General features: G+C 36.8%; 1 long non-coding RNA gene across 1 annotated transcript; it reads left to right on the top strand.

Moving 5' to 3' along the window:
• The first annotated feature begins 802 nt into the window (after positions 1-802).
• Positions 803-20,642, top strand: LOC129641661 (uncharacterized). Its single transcript, XR_008709382.1, has 3 exons — positions 803-968; positions 13,092-13,162; positions 20,534-20,642. It is a non-coding gene; the product is annotated as an uncharacterized LOC129641661 (long non-coding RNA).
• The last annotated feature ends 1,690 nt before the right edge of the window (positions 20,643-22,332 follow it).

Genomic DNA, 22,332 nt, shown 5'->3' with positions numbered 1-22,332 from the left:
AAAACCAGAGTCTGCCTACTTTATTGCTTTGTGCTCTCACCTCTGACTTTACTGGGGGCTGTCCCCCACCACCATCTCGCTCTCTCTGTCAAAGAGTTAAGTTACAGCTCCAATTAATAAAGTTCTTGTGCAATTAGGAGTGTTTAAATCCAAACCCCTCAGATGGCTCTCTAACTCGCCTGACAAGTTTACCCGGACACCTACAGCTATGCATACGATTGTTTACAGTCTCCCAGCCTCGAGAGGCACGGGAAGCTTAAGATATTCAAATAGCTTAGAGCCTCTCAGAGAGTTAGAAACTGTCAAAATAAAACTAGTAAAAGATTTCATTGATGAGCCAATGTTTGTTGCCAAGTTTCCACATCCCCTGAATTGTGTCCTTGAATATGTATTAATTAATAGTTGGTATGTAGAAAAAATAAGTAGTGGCCTTGGTGTTAGTAACTTTAGACCCTTAAGGTAATAAATTCTTTCCTTTGTAAACCCATTAGACATCCGCCCTATAGGAATGTAATTTTATCTTCGAAAGATGGCGCCAAACCTTAAAATAATTATTCATAGAGAAAATAAGTCTTACGGTTGATAAGTCCTTGTCAAGAGTCATAAAATGTTAATAGGCCTTCTGGCCAGAAGATGATGTAAATCACCTAAACCATTTGTATACGATAAATTTGCAGGAAAGAAACCCTGGTTTTTGATAAGCATCAAAGACTGCTGACTTTGCATCCCCTATTATCCTCTATGTGTAACTTAGTGTATATAAGCCCCTGTTAAAAATAAAGCTACAGGCCTTGCTCACCAACGCTTGGTCTCCCCATGTCATTCTTCCCTTTAACTTCCAGCTGAGTCTCCATTTGGAGCGCGGAACCCACCATGCTTACTAATTATGCCTGGGCTTCTAAGATCCGACCGGGGAGGCCTCAGTGTCTCCTCTCCTTCGGGAGAACAGAAGGACGCCTGCAGCCTACGTAAGTGGTGCAAACTTCTTGTCTTGAAGTTTTATTGGTCTCCCGCGTAAACCAAGCTACTCAGCTTCTTTTCTCCACTGAATTTTCCTACTGAGCTATCCTCTTTCTATTATTCTTTATATCTCTAAATAAATAAATAGGTCGCCTACTCCATCTCCCCTTCGAATACCCTGGATCAGCCGGGGCTGGACCTCGGCACCTGCATACATGTTTCTTAAGAGGCAGGTCAGGGGGTCTGGTATTCACATCTCTTGAAGAATTTTCCAGAGTTTGTTGTGATCCATGCAGTCAAAGGCTTTGGCATAGTCAATAAAGCAGAAGTAGATGTTTTTCTGGAACCCTCTTGCTTTTTTTGATGATCCAACGAATGCTGGCAATTTGATATCTGGTTCCTCTGCCTTTTCTAAATCCAGCTTGAACATGCAGAAGTTCACGGTTCATGTACTGTTGAAGCCTAGCTTGGTGAATTTTGAGCATCACCTCATGCTGACTGTAATACTACTACCACCACCACCACCAGCCTTGCTCACCTAAATCTGCCTCTACAACTCTTTCTAACTTGGCTCATGTTAGGAAAAATTGTAATCCTAGATTTCCTTTTATTTCCTCTACTAAACTGTTGTCTCTTGAGCGAAAGAATTTGCTTCACTTGCCTCTACAGTCCTAGGACTAAGTAAAGTGTTTGGCTATAGTAGTGAGCAATACAATTTTGTTGAATTAATAAATATCAGAATAAATTTAATTGACCAAACTGGTTTTGACGTAAATGTATGACCAATCATACTGTAACACAAGAACACAGAATTATTATCCTGCTAGTCAGAATGCTTTTAATTGAATCTACAAATAAATGGGTTTCAGTTTGGTTGATTCTTATACAAGAAGGCTTAGTATACTAAATAAGTCATTTATTTAAATTTTATAGTTTATTTTTCTTCATTTTTGCAACTGTCACATATGTACACTTTAGAGGATAAAATATTTGAGCTTGACTTAACTTTCAGTTGGTAGACATTTGTGTGGATGTGAATATAAAAAATCTCTGACCACAGAATATTCTGACCCAAATAATGAAACAAAGGGACAGGAGACTTCCAAAAACATTGTTCACACTGTTATGATGACAGAAAGGTCCTGTCAGTGACAGGCAAGATCCGAAAGCTATGCTTTGCTTATCTGTTTGCTTATTTTTTCCTTGCCTAACAATGCTAAGGTCAAGGTGAAGTCACTCAGTCGTGTCCGACTCTTTGTGACCCCATGGACTGTAGTCTACCAGGATCCTCTGTCCATGGGATTTTCCAGGCAAGAATACTGGAGTGGGTTGCCATTTCCTTCTCCAGGAGATCTTCCCGACCCAGGGATTGAACCCAGGTCTCCCGCATTGTAGGCAGACGCTTTACCATCTGACAATGCTAAGTACACAGTAAAACTGAGTAATAATTTTAAATGGCACTTTACATTTTAAAGTAATTTCAAGTTAATTTTCTCCTGCTAAACATGTGTTGGTATGTCTATTTTATTCAATCCTCCTGAATTGTCAATGGTTCTAACAAGAAACAACTGTGTTTCTGCATTTTACTGTATCTAAAAATAAAAATCCTATTTTGTTTGAATATTTAAAAAATGTTTTAATTGTGTTTCAGTTTTGTTTTCAATTTTAAAAATGATCTGTCTTGGGCTTTATAATACATCCAAATGAGTTTTAAGTTTATGTTTTTTAAAATATATAGATACCATTCAGGGAAATATATATCTGTAATGTTTCAGATTAGAAAATTAGATCTGAAGCATTCCAATCACTTCTATGGATGATCTTCAGCTCTAAACTTCTTCTATGAAGTATTTTTCCTAGTTGCTAAATGTCAAGTCACACTCTATTTTGAAGTTACTCCTTATCCTTATACCATTGCAATGCTCTTAATCTTTTCTTTAATGGAAAAAAGCAGTAATTGTTATTTCTAGGCTTTAGAAATAACTGTCTATCCTGTCTTACCCTTGAATCTAAATCTTTGAAACCTACTGTACTTATTCTTACATGCTATCTACTTTCAATGTCTTCATATTTAATTCCCAGAAAGTATACCAAGAATTCATACAGAATTTATGTTTAGAATTGTCTATATGGCTTAAATAGCTTCAGTTGGTCACATATGGAGACTGTGTGATAAGCATAAATCATTAGATAGTTAGAAATTAGTTTTTTATTTGTCCTGTGGGTCAGGTACTGTTATGTGTGTGTATGTGTGCTCAGTCGTGTCCGACTCTCTGCAACCCCATGGATTCCTCTGGATTCCCACCAGGCTCCTCTGTCCATGGAAATTTTCCAGGCAAGAGAACTGGAGTGGGTTGCCGTTTCCTTCTCCACAGGTACTGTTATAAGCCTTGGTAAATAGGACTACCATCAATACATTACAATCATGCAGAATGACTAATTTTGTTTTACATGAAGCATCTTGGTTACCATCATTCTGTTCAGAGTGACACCTTAAATTTTATATATTTTCCTACCTTAGTATTCCTTTTACCCTAATTCTTTAATACGTTATTTTTAAATTGTTGATCTGTATGTAGGTTTGTATAACACCTCAAATCATTATGGAATGAGGTATGATGTAAATAACCAAACACAACTCCATGTAGAAACATATTTTCAGCATAGACACAATAAAGAAGTCACTCCTCCAAGTGATTAGGAAATGAACTTTCTTTTGCCACAGCAGATTGGAGAATGCAAAGCACTCAAGTCAGAAATCAAAAAAGTCAGCACAAGGAAACAGAGATAGAAACCATTCCCAGATAATCAGTAACACATATTTTGCAGATAAATTTTTTAGAAATGATACTTACATTTTTAAATAAGGGATGATAGTTAAAGTGAACCTTGAGGAAACAATCAGTAAAAACCAGAATGTGGGAAATTCTACAGAATAAATGACCCAATTTTTCCGTAAATAAATAAATGGAAGAGATAAAAGAGAGAAAGAAAGGCAGGAAGGAAAGAAAGAAAAAGAACTGCTATAGATTGAGAGTTGTATGACCTTGTTATAATCTTGACTACAATAAACTGATTGTAAAAAGACATTTATTAGACAATTAAGGAAAAGTAAACACATACTAGGCATTAGATCATGTAAAGGAAATATTGTCAATTTTAGAAATGTGATAATGGGATTCTAGTTACATTTTTAAAGACCTTATATATCAAAGATACATGCAAATATATTTATAGATGAAATAATGTCAGATATTTGCTTTCAATAGTCTAAATTTATTCATTTTAATCTGCAATTTTAAAATTTATAGGTTTAAAAGTAACAAAAATAAAGCATACCTGATTCATAGTAAATCTCTGCTGCTGCTGCTGCTGCTAAGTCGCTTCAGTCGTGTCCGACTCTGTGCGACCCCACAGACGGGGTTTAAATAAATAAAAATTATTGGGATGGCCAAAATATACAAACTTTTTGGCCATTCCAAAATATTCTTGTCTCAGTCCAGGTTTTCTCGAAAGTAGCAACTGAGATAAAGCATATTTAAGAGTATAGTCTGCCCTCCATATCCACAGTTTTTGCATCTGCAGATTTAGCCAATTGTGGATCAAAAATATTTTTTAGAATTCCAGGAAGTTCCAAAAAAGCAAAATTTGAACTTGCCATGCACTGGCAACTATTTGCATAGCATTTACATTGTCCTAAGCATTAAAAGTAATCTAGAAATGGTTTAAAGTATATGTGAGGATATAAGTAGATTATATGTAAGTAGTACATCATTTTATATAAAGGACTTATCATTCATGGATCTTGTTATCCTCAAGAGTCCTTGAACCAATCCACAATAGATAACAAGGGACAACTGTAGTGTTTGGGGAATGTGATTCTAGGGAACAGCGTTGAGAGTCAGAAAGAGTGAAAATGGAGAAGAGAAAGGCAACAGAGGAATGTACACTGAGCTGGCTATCACATGGATGATAAGGAGCTTAATCCTGGACAAACCAAATGCATCTCAGAACCATTCACTAGGTAAAGTAAAGAGAAAACATTTTTCAATCAGTTTCCCTGGTGGCTCAGTAGGTAAAGAATCTGCCTGCAATGCGAGAGACACAGGTTCAATCCTTGGGTCAGGAAGATCCCCTGGAGAAGGAAATGGCAACCCCCTCCTGCATTCTTGCCTGGAGGATTTCATGGAGAGAGGAGCCTGGTGGGCTACAGTCATTGGGATTACGAAGTTGGACACAACTGAGCGACAAACACTTTCACTTTCCCTTCTCCACTGATGAAGGCTAAGCCACAGGGCAATAACACCTCTAGATTTCTTAGTTACTCAAGCATGAAAATTGAGAGAATTCTGTGATATCTAATGACTTGCCCGATAGAAGCCTTCCAACAGAAAGTAAGAGGTGCTCAGTGTTGGCCTGAGGCAATGTGCTTTCAGGTTACACTTGAAAGAATCTGGCTGAAGTCTTCAGGAGAACTAGTCTTCACAACTAAGATCAGAATAAAAGTATTAGAAGAGGCACACAAGAGTTGTTACAATAGTCTATTCTCTGTGCCCACAACTCCAGTTTCCTCCTATGAAGTCCAGTCAGTTACAGGATTCCTTTCAATATGGTGGCCAGCTGACATCTCTGCCAAGACTGAATGTAAGAAAGTAGGTGAAACAAGCTGCCATCCCCAATGTTGCACCTGATTCCAAGGCTATAACAGACATTATTTATCTCCCCTCCTCCATTACCAAATGTAAAATTTTCTTAGCTTAGACATGCAACAGGGCTGATTTATATTGTTTTCCTTCTGGAGTGAGCCTGACTTCTACCAACAAAGAGTCTGTGCCCTTGATATCCTTCTGCATGGCAGTCTGGTTGCTATAATCTTCTATCCACAATTATCACTGGGCATGGTAGCACCAAGAGACACTCAGTGGGCTTCTCCCAGACACTCTGAAGGTCCCTATTATGTATCTCCCTGACTTCATTTTGTAGCCAGAACCCTAGCTTCTCATGGTAAAAATCAGAATTAATTAACACTACCCACACAAAGTGCCTTTCTTTGCCTTTTGTTATATTTCAGTACCACAAGTTTTCAAACATAACAATGTAAAAGTTGCCAATAATACATTCAGAATATAACATTGAATATGGTAACAGAACATTTGTCAAAGTAAAAACTAATATAATTAGCAGCAGTATGTGACATGATATACTTTGGTAAACCTGACGTCAAATCATCACCTTAAAATACAAAAAACAAAACAGGTGGCTGAACAGGTCTCAAAATACAAGGTTATGCTGAATAAAAATTTCTGCCCATGAACCATTTTAGAAAACTCTAATTTCTGTGATTGCTTTTTATTCTATTTTAAATACTTTATATTTTTAAATTCAATACAAATTTGAAGGAAATACATAGGATTAATAATTTTTACCAAGTGTGGACAGAAACGTAAGAAGTCTTATTTAACAAAAAGTGGAGTCTTGTCTGTTGCGTCAGTTATACCTATTCTGGATACATTTACTTATTCAATAATAACATAAAATGCCTCCATTTATTTTGTACATGTGTTGCAAACAGCTCTTATATGAATTCACCTTAATCCCCACAATAATCCTGCAAGGTGGGAAACTGAAGGGTTATAGGAAACATCTTACACAAAATCAGTTACTAAACACCTAAGCCAGAATTCCAGTGCTGTTACCTTCAAATCATCATCTGGAATAGCAAAAGAAATCATTCATTTTATAGATGTAAATATTGTTGGAAATCGATTTAGATTTGAATCTATTGGATTGTCATTCTTTGATTCCAAGTCAAAAGCAGAGATGTTATGAAGAACTGAGAGATAATTCACAAACTGTTGTTTTCAAATAGCTGGTTTTTGTATTATTCCATCATAGGCAGAAGCAGAAATCCACTTTGTGAGCTGCAAATCAAGGCGCCCTGATTTATTATAGTCAAGGAGTCATCATTTGACTTGCCACATTTTCTCTCCTGAGATTTTTATAAGTGAGTGAAGTGACACAACATGAAAAAATAGATGAAGCATATTTACTCCAGGGACCACATTCTTACAACACAACCAAGCAATTCTGGCAGCTTAGTCTTTGGAATCTGTCATTTTGTGGGTAGTTCTTTAGTCTTTCTGTAGATTTTATAATATCATGATATCTTTCCAATTAAAATTTTTCCTTATGTTAGGCAGTCAGTTTATATAGCTAGCCATCAAAGAATGCTAAATTTTATACAACTACAACCAAAAGTGATCATTTCTTCCTCTAAAAATCTATTGAGTTGACAGTTCACACCACACAATTCAGCATTGGTGTTCTCTAATTTCACCAGGAATGTTACCTTCCTAGTTCAAGTGTGAACTACTTGGTCATTCCTATCATTATTATTTGGCTTCTGTCTTACAACGCAGCAAAAAGCTATGTACTAATTGATGGATAGACTTCAAAAATATGCTTTAAAAACATGCTAAGATGGATACAGGCCTTCCCAGGTGGCTCAGTGGTAAAGAATCCACGGGCAATACAGGAGACGTGGGTTCAGTCTCTGGGTTGGGAAGATCCCCCAGAGAAGGAAATGGCAACCTACTCCAGGATTCTTGCCTGGGAAATCCTGACAGTGAAGCCTGGTGGGCTACAGTCCATGGGGCTGCAAAAGAGATAGACATGAGTTAGCAACTAAACAACAACAACAACAAAATGGATACAGTGGTAAGGGATAAGAAGTCAGATAAGTCAGGGGTGGGAAATGAACATAAAAATCAGCGAATGGGAAAACAGAAAGTCAACGCCTTCTCCTTAGATCCTGGCTCAACCCACTCATCACTAGGACAAAAACACAGTTCTCTATCAGACAGCTATTCAGACTGATAACAAGTACATAAAAAACAATCATGCTGGTCATGTCAGCTTGTGTTAACTCAAATCCCCTCTTCTACATGAGGAAAAGATACAGGATTATCGGATTCCCATGACTCATGACTGAGTCATGAACACAAATTTGCACAAATATTTTAAAAGTTACATACATCATTTTTACCAGCACTGATGATTATTGCAAATATTAAGAAAATTGACAGGAAGAAATTATAATCTCTTATTAGATACTGTAAATGTATTACTTTGAAGAGTTTCTAAAGTTGGAGTATAATGACCTATTTTCCTAGGTTTATGGAGTATAAACAATTTATTTAATACATACAAGAAAACCTCAATGGGAAAAGGTGATTACTTTTAGTATATTGAATTGTTGAGGGAGTACTTATCATCCCACTAAGTCATTCTGAAATATGTATTAAGAGTATTTTTCGGTGGTTTACAAGGCATAGCTGTTATCAGCCTGAATGTTGAGAAAACAAAAAGGAAGAAAATCCTTTCAGGAAAAATGTTTAGATTTTTAGAAAATAGTTAACACTTCTGGTTGAATACTGTGAAGGCTAATATTTACTACTAGCTTTTAGTCATATAAATGCATGCCTTCTAACAATTGCAAAAGGTGATTTCACTTTAGATTGGTCTCATTTACCTTGAGGCAAATTAAATAAACATTACTTCTTTATGCCTACTGCTCACCTTCCTTCCCATAATTTTCTTTGAAATTCTTTTAAAAACATGTTATTATGATAAAGTATACACATGGAAAACTAAATTTAATATGTCCTTGAAACTTTTGCATAAAGAGTATTTTCTGCAGCTAGTAATAGTCTGTGAAGTCATTCAATTTTGAAGGACATTCACAAACTCTACCCCCTACAAAACTAGATAAAAAATTATTTGAGGAGTTAATCCAGGCAGTGTGTAAACAAACACAAAAAATGGGAAGCAGGAATATAAGAAACAGGTCAGCTAAGTCTTATCCAGAAGTTAAGAAAAAATTTGAAAAAAAACGAATATCATAAGTCAAGATGCTTGGAAGATTTCCCTTAGAGTAGGAACTTTTAAAAATACAAGGTTTCGTGTATTTCTGTAGGCATCCAAACATATTACTTGATTCAACACAAAATATAATTTATATAGTAATATTGTATTACTGTTGATTGGGTTTTGGAATAAATCTACAAAAGATTAGAGACATAATTTTAGTGACTGTCATAAACCTTACCTATCAATAGGATAACAAAAAATACACTATAAAAACCAGAAGGTAAATGGGGGAAAGAAAAAGAAAAATTGATAGATAAGGTAAGTACACTAAATGTCCTTATGCTTCTGAGTAGGTAATTTAAACATACTGTAGAATGCTCTTGGTAAATCTAAAAATGGCAACCAGGAACCTATTGGCCTTGAAACTAATGAAGCATGAGCTTAAGGAATGCTCACCTGCAAGGATTTTCTGAAACGCATTGAAGGAGCCCTAGCAATTTTGCAGTTTTGTATATGTATGTTCAGTCACTGAATTGTGTCAACTCTTTGCAACCCCATGGACTGCAGCATGCCAGGCTTGCCTGTCCTTCACAGTCTCCCGGAGTTTGCTCAAATTAATGTCCATTGACTTGGTGATGCCATCCAACCATCTCGTCCTCTGTCGACCCCTTCTCCTTCTGCCCTCTCAATCTCTCCTGGCATCAGGGTATCTTCCAGTGAGCCAGGCCTTCATTTCAGGTGGGCAAAGTATGGAGCTTCAGCTTCAGCATCAATCCTTCCAACAAATGTTCAGCATTGATTGACCGGTTTGATCTCCTTGTCATTCAAGGGCCTCTCAAGAGTCTTCTTCAACATAGCAGTTTAAAAACATCAACTCTTCGATGTTCAGCCTTTTTAAGGTCCAACTATCACATCTGTATATAACTACTGGAAAAACCATAGCTTTGACTACACAGATTTTTGTCAACAAAGTGATGTCTTGCTTTTTAACACGCTATCTATGCTTGTCATAGCTTTCCTTGCAAGGAGCAAGTGTCTTTGAATTTCATGACTGAAGCCACCATCCCAAGTGATTTTGGAATCCAAGAAAATAAAGTCTGCCACTGTTTCCATTTTTTCCCCATCTATTTGTCATGAAGTGATGGGACTCGATGCCATGATCTTAGTTTTTTGAATGCTGAGTTTAAGCCAGCATTTTCACTGTACTCTTTCACCTTCATCAAGAGGGTCTTTAGTTCCTCTCCACTTTCTGCCATTAGGGTGGTGTCATCTGCATATCTGAGGTTATTGATATTTCTCCTGGCAATCTTGATTCTAGCTTGAGCTTCATCTAGCCTGGCATTTTGCATGATGTACTCTGAATATAAGTTAAATAAATAAACAGGGTGACAATAGAGAGGCTTGATGTATTCCTTTCCCAATTTTGAACCAGTCCATTGTTCCATGTCCACTTCTAACTGTTGCTTCTTGACCTGCTTACAGGTTTCTCAAGAGGCAGATAAGGTAGTCTGTTATCCAAATCTTTTAAAGAATTTCCACAGTTGTTAAGATCCAAACAGTCAAAGGCTTTAAAGTAGTCAATGAGGCAGACATATACAGCTTTCTCAGAATTCTTTTGCTTTTCCTATGATCCAACAGACATTGGTAATTTGACCTCTGGTTCCTCTGCCTTTTCTAAATCCAGATTGTACATCTGGGAGTCCTTGGTTCATGTACTGTTGAAGCCTAGCTTGAAGGATTTTGAGTATGACCTTACTAGCATATGAAATGAGTGCAATTGTATGGTAGTTTGAACATCTTTGGCATTGCCTTTCTTTGAGATTAGAATGAAAGCTGAAATTTTCCAGTCCTGTAGCCACTGCTGAGTTTTCCAAATTGGCATATTGAGTGCAGCACTTTTGCAGCATCATATTTCAGGATTTGAAATAGCTCAGCTGGAATTCCATCACTTTCATTAGCTTTGTTTGCAGTAATTCTTCCTAAGGTCCACTTGACTTCACACTGCAGGATATCTGGCTCTAGGTGACTGACCACACCACCATGATTATCCAGGTCATTCAAACCTTTTTTATATAGTTCTTCTGTGTATTCTTTGTACCTCTTCTTAATCTCTTTTGCTTCTGTTAGGTCTTTGCCATTTCTGTCCTTTATTGTGCTCATCTTTGCATGAAATGTTCCCTTGGTATCTCTAATTTTCTTGAAGAGATCTCTAATCTTTCCCATTCTGTTGTTTTCCTCTATTTCTTTGCATTGTTCACTTAAGAAGGCTTTCTTATTTCTCCTTGCTATTCTTTGGAACTCTGCATTCAGAAGGTTATATCTTTCCTTTATTCTTTGCCTTCCATTTCTCTTCTTTTCTCAGCTATTTGTAAGGCCTCCTCAGATAACCAGTTTGCCTTTTTGCATTTGTTTTCCTTGGGGATGGTTTTGAACACTGCCTTCTTACAATGTTACAAACCTCTGTCCATATTTCTTCTGACACTATCAGATCTAATCCCTTGAATCTATTTGTCACTTCCACTGTATAATAAGGGATTTGATTTAGGATGTACCTGAATGGCCTAGTTCTTTTTCCTACTTATTTTCATTTAAATCTGAATGGAAGTACTTTGGTAATAAGGAGTTCATGATCTGAGCCACAGTTAGCTCTCTATCTTGTTTTTGCTGACTGTATAGATCTTATCCATCCTCGGCTGCATAAATATAATCAATATGATTTTAGTATTGACCATTTGGCAATGTCCATGTGCAGAGTACTCTCTTGTGTTGTTGGAAGAGGGTGTTTGCTATGACCAGTGCATTCTCTTGGCAAAACTCTATTAGTCTTTGTTGCTTCATTTTGTATTCCAAGACCAAACTTGCCTGTTGCTCCAGGTATCTCTTGACTACCTGCTTTTGTGTTCTAATCCCTTATGATGAAAAGAACATCTTTTTTGGTATTAGTTCTAGAAGGTCTTGTAGGTCCTCATAGAACTGTTCAACTTCAGCTTTTTTGGCATTAGTGGTTGGGGCATAAACCTGAATTAATGTGATATTGAATGGTTTGCCTTGGAAATGAACCGAGATCTTCCTGTCATTTTTGAGATTGCACCTAAGTACTTCATTTCTTCTGTTGACTCTTCAGTTGACTCTGAGGGCTACTCCATTTCTTCTAAGGGATTCTTGCCCTCAGTAGTAGATACAGTGGTCATAAATTCACCCATTCCAGTCATTCTAGTTTGCTGCTGCTGCTAAGTCGCATCAGTTATGTCCGACTCTGTGCGACCCCATAGACGGCAGCCCACCAGGCTCCCCTGTCCCTGGGATTCTCCAGGCAAGAACACTGGAGTGGGTTGCCATTTCCTTCTCCAATCATTCTAGTTTGCTGATTCCTAAAATGTCAACAGTCACTCATGCCATCTCCTGTTTGACCACTTCCAATTTGCCTTGTTTCATGGACCTACCGTTCCAGGTTCCTATGAAATATTGTTCTTTACAGCATCAGACTTTACTTTCACCACCAAATATATCCACAACTGGGGTTGTTTCCACTTTGGCTCATTCTCTTTGTTCTTTCTGGAGCTATTTCTCTGCTCTTCTCCAGTAGCATACTGGACTCCTACTGATCTTGGCATTCATCTTTCAGTGTCATATCTTTTTGCCTTTCATACTGTTCATCAGTTTCTCAAGCAAGAATGCTGAAGTGGTTTGCCATTCCCTCCTCCAGTAGATCATGTTATGTCAGGACTCTCTACCATGACCCTTCCATCTTGGGTGGCTCTACATGGCTTGGCTCATAGTATGCATATGTAATTTTGTATGAACACCTTCTTAAAGATATATCTTCCCAAATGTATGCATTTTAGGCCCCACATAATCTGGATCCACTTCTGGGCCACTCCCAGAATGCTGGGAGAGACATGCACCCAGAGGACCCTGAAAGTTAAAATTTCTTTAGCTGCAAAGTAAATTCAACCCTGACAGCAACCATACAAATAACTAAAAATAGAAATCATTGACACTCTTTCCATCTACAGGATGGCCTTGGTATAACTAGGAGTGGTGGGGGAGAAAGAAGAGAGGCATTTATACTTCTTATTTTATAGCCACTGGTATGGTTTTATTTATTTACTTACCTGTATATATATTTCTAAATAGTAATTTATTAATCAACATGCACTTTCCTCTTTCACATGTACAAAAACTGTATTGTAGCCACAATGTATATATGTATATTTTATCGACGATTGTAGTAACAATCTTTATTTTCCCCTTACACACAGATTTAACCTGGGTTTGGTGCTATCTTTCAAGTTAATAAATTCCATTTGTGAAAGCAGCAGTGCCTAAGATAGTAAGTAATAAAAATATTTGGCATTAAGTTCTTGTTCTTAGGAAAAACAGCTGCAGAAAATATCAGAGAGCATATTTTCTTACCAGATACATAGTGTTATTGACAGAACACTTAAAATACAGTATTTTATTCTTACAAAGAGTTTTCTCATGAATGAATTTTGTTCTTTCCCTAGATAGTTTAAAATAGAAATTCATGATTTTCATCATAAAATCTTTGTAACATTACAACAAGAGTATTTTTCTCTTGTAAATAGTTTGTAATATTGTTTGAGGCAGAGATATTTAGAACTTGTGGTAGAGTAAGAAAAACCTGATTTATGGAGATATTTCAAAGTCTAATGAACTACTTTGCCAAGAAAAAGTGTTGCTTTTTTTCAGATAATTAGGCTGTTCTTTAATTGCCATGAAGGAAGGCAGAAACTAACTCCATGGTAACATGCAGATCAGCATTTTCCTTTTTGATACCTGGGAAACTTCATTTCTCTGAACATCTGCTCAGACATTTCTTTTCCTCAGTAACAGATGAGACAACTTGTAGCAAAGAAAATGTTTAAACATTTTTAAACCTGAAAACATCATTTGGTCATTCAGCTACTTAAACAAATGAAAGGGAGCAAAAGAAAAAGATATATGTAGATTTCTTTCCAGCCTTGAGGTAAGGAAAATTTGCCTGGAGGATCCTCACTGCTTTCTTTTGCTTATCTCGTGGACAGCTTTGTGAAGAATGACAGAGTATAAAACTAGAATCTAATTTAATTGTGCAGTGTAATTATTTGTCTTTTGATTTATTTTTCATATTGCTTACTTCCAGTTGAATGGTTAATAATATCTATACATGTCTATTATTATATAAATATGAATGTAAAAACTGATATAAAAGACTGCCAAATGACAAATCTGTTTATCTGGGAATTTGGGGATAATTAATCCTGTGTGTTTAATGTTTTATAATGTGTGTTTAATATTTTTTTTTAACTTTTTCTAAGAAAGCCTACATGGACATTTCTGATACCAACTGACCTTTGTAAAGTATTGTGAAAAGTTAGGCTGTTTAAAACATAGAAATATTAAGGAATTAAAGATTTACATATGAAATTGTTAAGCATTGAATAATGAATGATATACTTAAAAGAGATTATTGATAAAATAAAGATGGGAAACTAAAGAATCTCTGATGTCTACTCAAGTCTGTATTTCTTTGAGTAACATGAAGAAAGTTAGAGACAAAAATAAACCACTGAATTTTTAAAAATTCTTAAGTACTCTTGGGAAAAAATTTAACTGTGATGGTGTAGTCGGCTACTGTTGGCATGATAGATAATTGATGAAAATAATGGTCTGTTTGCAGGAGTGAGCAAAAAACATATGCCTTAGGGAAGTTGTGGAACAGAGAAAAAAATGTAAGAATGTGTAGGCAAAAATACCTACATGTGAACTGTCATGAGAGGAATTATTTTAGAAGACATTTATAGCCCCAGAGAAGATGGTGACAGCAGAATTAACAATAAAAATTTAAGTTGCATGAGTTATTTTGGAGTAGAGAAAATGAATATTTGTAATTACTGTACAATAACAAAGTACTATCAGGAGCAGAATACCATGCAAGAATATTAAGAATTACATAAATGATCTGGCATCTTATTCTACAATTCAAAAAATCAGAAGGAGAGAGGAAAACATTAACAAAGAAGAGCAGAAAATTATTGAAAATTTATCAGTAGTGAATATGCATTCCACAAAACCCTGTATATCTTGTCCTTGTTATTTCTCCAAATTCATCTTATTCCCTATCACCTTCCCCCACCATACCCTGTGTTCTGGCTGTATGATCTTTATTTTATGTGAACATGACAAACTCTACTTAACCTCAGATCCCCTGTTCATGCTATTTCTTTTGCTATAAGTGGTCTTCCTTCTGTTCTTCTTGACCAGTTCTTTCTCATCCTTTAGTCTTAGTTTGGTCCTTTATGATCCCTAGTAAAGATCCTTATTAAATAAAGATCAAAGCAGCTTATGACCACTGATTGCTACTATCTCCCATGTCAGCTATCCTTACATTTATTTTCTGCAAAGTTCATTTCAAAAATTACCAATATTTTATTTTAACACTAGAAATTCATTTCAAAAATAGAAATTAAGCTAAATGAAGGAAAGGACTGTGTGTTTTCTTTTAGTGTTGTAGGCCTAAGACCTAGGATGATACTTGGTATACAGTAGGCACAAAATAAAGTATGATTGAATGAATGATTTTTTTAATAAATTAATAAGCAACACATGTAAGTAATATGATTGGATAAATAATAATTGAAAATTGTAATTAATTATAATTATAAATAATACAATGGGATAGGTAAATAAATATCTGTTCTAAGGTTCCTTTTGGCAAACATGCTGTGTTTTCCCAAACTGTTTGGAAATCCTATTTTAGCATAGACCACAAGAGAGTTCCAGAAAAACATCTATTTCTGCTTTATTGACTATGCCAAAGCCTTTGACTATGTGGATCACAGTAAACTGGAAAATTCTGAAAGAGATGGGAATACCAGACCACCTGATCTGCCTCTTGAGAAATTTGTATGCAGGTCAGGAAGCAACAGTTAGAACTGGACATGGAACAACAGACTGGTTCCAAATAGGAAAGGGAGTACGTCAAGGCTGTATATTGTTACCCTGTTTATTTAACTTATATGCAGAGTACATCATGAGAAACTTTGGACTGGAAGAAACACAAACTGGAATCAAGATTGCTGGGAGAAATATCAATCACATCAGATATGCAGATGACACCACCCTTATGGCAGAAAGTGAAGAGGAACTAAAAAGCCTCTTGATGAAGGTGAAAGTGGAGAGTGAAAAAGTTGGCTTAAAGCTCAACATTCAGAAAACGAAGATCATGGCATCTGGTCCCATCACTTCATGGGAAATAGATGGGGAAACAGTGGAAACAGTGTCAGACTTTATTTTTCTGGGCTCCAAAATCACTGCAGATGGTGACTGCAGCCATGAAATTAAAAGACGCTTACTCCTTGGAAGGAAAGTTATGACCAACCTAGATAGCATATTCAAAAGCAGAGACATTACTTTGCCAACAAAGGTCCGTCTAGTCAAGGCTATGGTTTTTCCTGTGGTCATGTATGGATGTGAGAGCTGGACTGTGAAGAAGGCTGAGCGCCAAAGAATTGATGCTTTTGAACTGTGGTGTTGGAGAAGACTCTTGAGAGTCCCTTGGACTCCGAGGAGATCCAACCAGTCCATTCTAAAGGAGATCAGCCCTGGGATTTCTTTGGAAGGAATGAATGATGCTAAAGCTGAAACTCCAGTACTTTGGCCACCTCATGCAAAGAGTTGACTCATTGGAAAAGACCCTGATGCTGGGAGGGATTGGGGGCAAGAGGAGAAGGGGACGACAGAGGATGAGATGACTGGATGGCATCACTGACTCGATGGACATGAGTCTGAGTGAACTCCGGGAGTTGGTGATGGACAGGGAGGCTTGGCGTGCTGTGATTCATGGGGTCGCAAGGAGTCAGACACGACTGAGCGACTGATCTGATCTGATCTGACACAAGCCCATGGTACAGGTGTCAGCAGTCTGGCCTTTTTGGTTACTATACTTAGAGGCCTCCACCAAGACTAGTAGAGTGGCAGATTTTCCAAACATCAAAGGAAGAGTCAGATTCTAAGCAGCCAGAAGACTTTCAAGAAATGTTAACAAGAGTCAAGGGTCCTCATACTGGGATTGACTGAGTGAGTGAAAGTCGCTCAGTCATGTCTGACTCTTTGTTAACTCTTTGTAACTGTAGCCTGCCAGGCTCCTCTGTCCATGGTATTCTCAGGCAAGAATACTCGAGTGGGTTGTCATTTACTTCTCCAGGGGATTATCCCATCCCAGGAATCAAACCCAGGTATCCTGCATTATAGGCAGATTCTTTGCCATCTGAGCCACCAGGATAGCCCCATGCTGGGATTAATTGTGTACAAATGCTGAGAAAGAGCTTTAGTAAAGAAAAACAAAAGAGTTTGTTCAACAGTTATTCAGTTCAGTTCAGTTGCTCAATGGTGTCCAAGTCTTTGCAACCCCAGGGACTGTAGTATGCCAGGCTTCCCTGTCTATCATCAACTCTTGGAGCTTGCTCAAACTCATGTCCATTGAGTCAGTGATGCCATCCAACCATCTCATCCTCTGTCATCCCCTTCTCCTGCCTTCAATCTTTCCCAGCCTCAGGGTCTTTTCCAATGAGTCAGTTCTTTGCATCAGGAGGCCAAAGTATCAGAGCTTCAGCTTCAGCATCAGTCCTTCCAACAGTTATTACTGAACTCCTATTGAGTACCTATTAAGAATCAATAGAGTGCCAACATTACTACTAATTCCACAGAAGACAAAGAATAAAAAGCAATTCTTGTTTTCACAAAATTCAGAATCTAGTAGAAGAAACACATATATACATATAGGACGGTTTCCCACAATTTTGAGAATTATGTTCTTGAAAACTCTGTGACTAGATAATTTGTAAACTAAAAATCTAAGAATTTAAGAGGCAGTGGGAACATGGGACAAAATTCAGAAAAAAATACCAGGAATGTTTTATTAAATATGAGGTTTGATACCCTTAAAAACAATTTTTCAGTGCAAAAGAGGTCATCCAAGAATTCCTTATGATATTAAAATTTGAAATTCAATTTAGCAACATTAGCCTTTAAAGTTTTATTAATAAGTTGAATATACAAATGTACTTTCAAGTTTAGTTTAGCAGTTTCTGAATAAGGTTTGATCTGTCCCATTTAATATTTTAAAATATTTTAAACTACACTTATAAAGCAAAATATTCAATTCCCTCCTTAAGTCCTTTATGACTTAAAATCTTCTGAAGTATAAAATTAATTCTTATAAAGATATTAAGCTTCTGCATAGTTTGTTCTTAAGTTCTTTTAAATGTTTCAATGTATGCATTTAATAAAGACTTAGTTTAAACCAAAAGTTTAAATCAATCAGTAAATTACTCATTTTAAGTTGAATTGAATGCTTGACACATGATGCTCTAAAAGTTCAACTCCTTTTTTTTTTCATTAGAAGGACATTCACAAAACCCTCAGATTCTGTAACATAAAGATGTTACTATGATGCTTTTGAGCATTACTTTACTAGCATGTGAGATGAGTGCAATTGTGCAGTAGTTTGAGCATTCTTTGGCATTGCCTTTCTTTGGGATTGGAATGAAAACGGACCTTTTCCAGTCCTGTGGCCACTGATGAGTTTTCCAAATTTGCTGGAATATTGAGTGCAGCACTTTCACAGCATCATCTTTCAGGATTTTAAAGAGCTCAACTGGAATTCCATCACCTCCATTAACTTTGTTCATAGTGATGCTTTCTAAGGCCCACTTGACTTCACTTTCCAGGATGTCTGGCTCTAGGTGAGTGATCACACCATCGTGATTATCTGGGTCATGAAGATCTTTTTTGTACAGTTCTTCTGTGTATTCTTGCCACCTCTTCTTAATATCTTCTGCTTCTGTTAGGTCCATACCATTTCTGTCCTTTATCGAGCCCATTTTGCATGAAATGTTCCCTTGGTATCTCTAATTTTCTTGAAGATCATGGCATCTGGTCCCATCACTTCATGGGAAATAGGTGGGGAAACAGTGGAAACAGTGTCAGACTTTATCTTTTTGGGCTCCAAAATCACTGCAGATGGTGACTGCAGCCATGAAATTAAAAGATGCTTACTCCTTGGAAGAAAAGTTACGACCAATCTAGATAGCATATTCAAAAGCAGAGACATTACTTTGCCAACAAAGGTCCGTTTAGTCAAGGCCATGGTTTTTCCAGTGGTCATGTATGGATGTGAGAGTTGGACTGTGAAGAAAGCTGAGCGCCAAAGAATTGATGCTTTTGAACTGTGGTGTTGGAGAAGACTCTTGAGAGTCCCTTGGACTCCAAGGAGATCCAACCAGTCCATTCTAAAGGAGACCAGTCCTGGGTGTTCTTTGGAAGGAATGATGCTAAGGCTGAAACTCCAGTACTTTGGCCACTTCATGTGAAGAGTTGACTCATTGGAAAAGACTCTGATGCTGGGAGAGATTGGGGGCGGGAGGAGAAGGGGACGACAGAGGCTGAGATGGCTGGATGGCATCACCGACTCAATGGATGTGAGTTTGAGTGAACTCCGGGAGATGGTGATGGACAGGGAGCCTGGCATGCTGCGATTCATGGGGTCGCAAAGAGTCAGACACGACTGAGTGACTGAACTGAACTGATGATGCTTTTGATTCTTTTTAACTTTTCTATGCTTAGTTCTAAACATTTTAATAGTTGAGAGATGCTTACTTGATAAGGAAATAATTATGCCATCCCAGTTGAATGTCTGCGTAACTTCTGCTTGGTTCCACAATCAGAGCTTTTGACTTTGATGCTGACTGGATTGCTATTAGAGACTGATGGGACAGGTTTAGCATTACCTGTATCAATATGATTTATAGTAAATCATATCATTGGGTTCCATTTACAGATGTCTGATTCTTTTGTGTACCGATTGAAGTGTCATAGCCCTACCTGGGTTATTTATATCACATGATTGGGCTTCATACTTTGTAAGCACTTAAAATCTACATGTGTTTTCTGGTGACCTTTGATCTGGAAGGAGTTCTACATTTAAAATATAGTCTTCTTAATTTTCAGGACGCACGACTCTAATCAATAATGATAAGCAATTCAATTTCTTAGAATTTGAATTAAATTGCCTATAACAATAAGAAAATTTTAAGATTGGCAGTTTTTAAAAATTTGTTGCTTTTAATTTTTTCATGTATGAGGAACACAAGGCTGGAGAGAAAATAACTGATATGGCAGCTTTGTGATGGCATCTGACACCCAGGCCCTTTCCATCTTTCTCTTAATATATCCATTTTTAGATATAAAATATTTAACATGCTTAAAAATAATAATAAAGTTGGCATATAAAGTATAAAAAATTTTTTAACAAGATATACATTTTAAAATGTTTTTAAAAATAGATGTATTAAGATGTACAATAACTGCACATATTTAAAGTGTAAAATTTGGTAAGTCTGACCTATGTATACACCTGAAAAACCATCTCCACAGTCAAGATAATGAACCATCCACTGCTTCTACCAGCTCCTGGGAAATCTCGACAGTTCTCCTACTCCCAATGCCATTCTCAGACAACCAATATTCACTTTCTTTTACTATAGATTAGTATGTATTTAACATAACTTTATATATATGAAATTTTACAGTGTATATTATTTTGTCTGGTGTGTTTCACTCAGCACAATTACTTTGAGATTCATCTATGCTGTTATATGTATCAATTACTTTTTATTTCTGATTACTTTTCCATGTATAGATATACCACAACTTGTCTAATCATCTGTGATGGAGATTATTGCTGGCGTGCCGCAGTCCATGGGGTCACAAAGAATTGGGCATGACTGAGCAACTGAAGTGAACTAAAGAAGACAATTTTAAAAAGAAAAAAATTAAAAGATGTAAGTTTTTATTTATTTATTGGCTATGCTGGGTCTTTGTTGCTGCATTCGGACTTTCTAGTTTCAGAGAGTGAGGGCTACTATTCATCGGGGTGTGCAGTTTTAGTGTGGTGGCTTCTCTTGTTTTGGGGCACAAGCTCTAGGCACCCGGGCTTTAGTAGTTGTTGCACACAAGTTTAGTTGCTTTGTGGCATGTAGCATCTTCCTGGACTAGGGATTGAACCTATGTCCCCTGCATTGGCAGGCAGATTCTTAACCACTGGAGCACCGGGGAAGTTCACAAGTTTTTAGAAACAAGAGACACAAAGCAATTTTTCTTCATACTAGGCAATAACAGATATCTGAAACAGTTTTTAATGTCAACAAGGGCTTTAAAATTATGAGTATTTCATACTCATACTGCTTTTTCCCCTTATTATTCACACTGTGAGTTTCTCATCCATTGGGATGATAATTTAGAGCTGTCTTCACTTAGCTTGTAGGTCTATGAAAAATAGCTATGAATACCTCAGGGTTCCTGCATGAAAATTTCATGGCAATTTCACAAAACAAAGATCATATGGAAGAAATTGACTTTGCTTTTCTTGTCAGTGCACTATTGCATTCTTATTTTCTTACCAAATCACTCCCTGGTGAATATCTGTCATCATCAGCCAGTGGCAATAACAAATGTACTGAATATTTCTATACTCAACTAAACATTTCTTTAAACAATTCAATGATTTAGAGAAAATAATGAAATTATCTTAGCTCCTCAGATGACAATTTTTCTTTTGTATTGCAAACTAAGGAATGCTTTTTCATCCTTGGAAGGCTTATTTTTCTTTTTGATATTGGGAAGGGCTGCTAAAGTAGTTCCATCTCTTTCTGGTTCTCCACAGAGTTCAGAGTAATTTTTCAAGATGATGATTGATACGTATATTCACTTAGCTTTCAACTTGAAAATTGTCAAAATTGTCTTTTAAAAAATTTTCAAAGTATGTATTCCTGTTCTGTGTTTTGGAACTTATGCTGTTTTTCTTCTATTTGACAAATTTTCATTTAAATAATATGCAAAACTACATAGTGATAAGCAGGGTGATCCTGTCTGGTTAGTAGCTAAGTAAGATGTCTATTAATCAAGAAGTAGAACACAGAGATTGCGCTTTGCCACTTGTAACCTAGGGTTCCCCAAATTAATGATGAAACATACTATGATCACTCACAGGCCAGAAAAATGTAAAAACTGTGCAGATTGTAAAACCCAAGCAAATGGAGTTATTTATTCTGTAGTTTAATCAGTCGACATTTCATCAACAATTTTGGTACCAATTAGGAATAAGAATTCCTAACAGTAAACTGAACTGTGGTGTTGGAGAAGACTCTTGAGAGTCTCTTGGACTGCAAGGAGATCAAACCAGTCGATCCTAAAGGAAATCGGTCCTGAATATTCACTGGAAGGACTGATGATGAAGCTGAAGCTCCAATATTTTGGCCACCTGATGCAAAGAATTGACTCATTGGAAAAGATGCTGATGTGGGAAAGATTGAAGGAGAGAGGAGAAGGGGACGAAGAGGATTAAATGGTGGGATGGCATCACCAATCCGATGGACATGAGTTTGAGCAAGCTCCAGGAGTTGGTGATGGACAGAGAAGACCGGTGTGCTGCAGTCCATG

This window comes from Bubalus kerabau, chromosome 1 (genome assembly GCF_029407905.1).
Source record: "Bubalus kerabau isolate K-KA32 ecotype Philippines breed swamp buffalo chromosome 1, PCC_UOA_SB_1v2, whole genome shotgun sequence".
NCBI classification, from domain to species: Eukaryota; Metazoa; Chordata; class Mammalia; order Artiodactyla; family Bovidae; genus Bubalus; species Bubalus kerabau.
The sequence above is the reverse complement of the archived record's forward strand: the minus strand, read 5'-3'. Positions and strand labels throughout refer to the sequence as shown.